The sequence below is a fragment of the Epinephelus moara genome, chromosome 5 (genome assembly GCF_006386435.1).
Source record: "Epinephelus moara isolate mb chromosome 5, YSFRI_EMoa_1.0, whole genome shotgun sequence".
Taxonomy (NCBI): Eukaryota; Metazoa; Chordata; class Actinopteri; order Perciformes; family Serranidae; genus Epinephelus; species Epinephelus moara.
Window position 1 is genome coordinate 42,846,143 of NC_065510.1, and position 279 is coordinate 42,846,421.

The window sequence follows — 279 nt, forward strand, 5'->3', positions numbered from 1 at the left end:
TGACCTCTGCATTTGACCCATCCTACTGTATACACTGGGAGCAGTGGGCAGCCGCAGTGCAGCGTCCGGGGACCAACTCCAGTTCTTTTGCCAATGCCAGTGGTCAGGGTCACTGACAGGAGTATTCACCTAACATAGCCTACATATCTTTAATTATATAATTATTTATATGTCTCTATGTATATTTTTATATAAATCCCCAATATTTTATTTGACTTTTAAAAAATCCTCTTCCTTAATTTAATTTGATTTATATGTATTAATTCTCTACAGGATCTT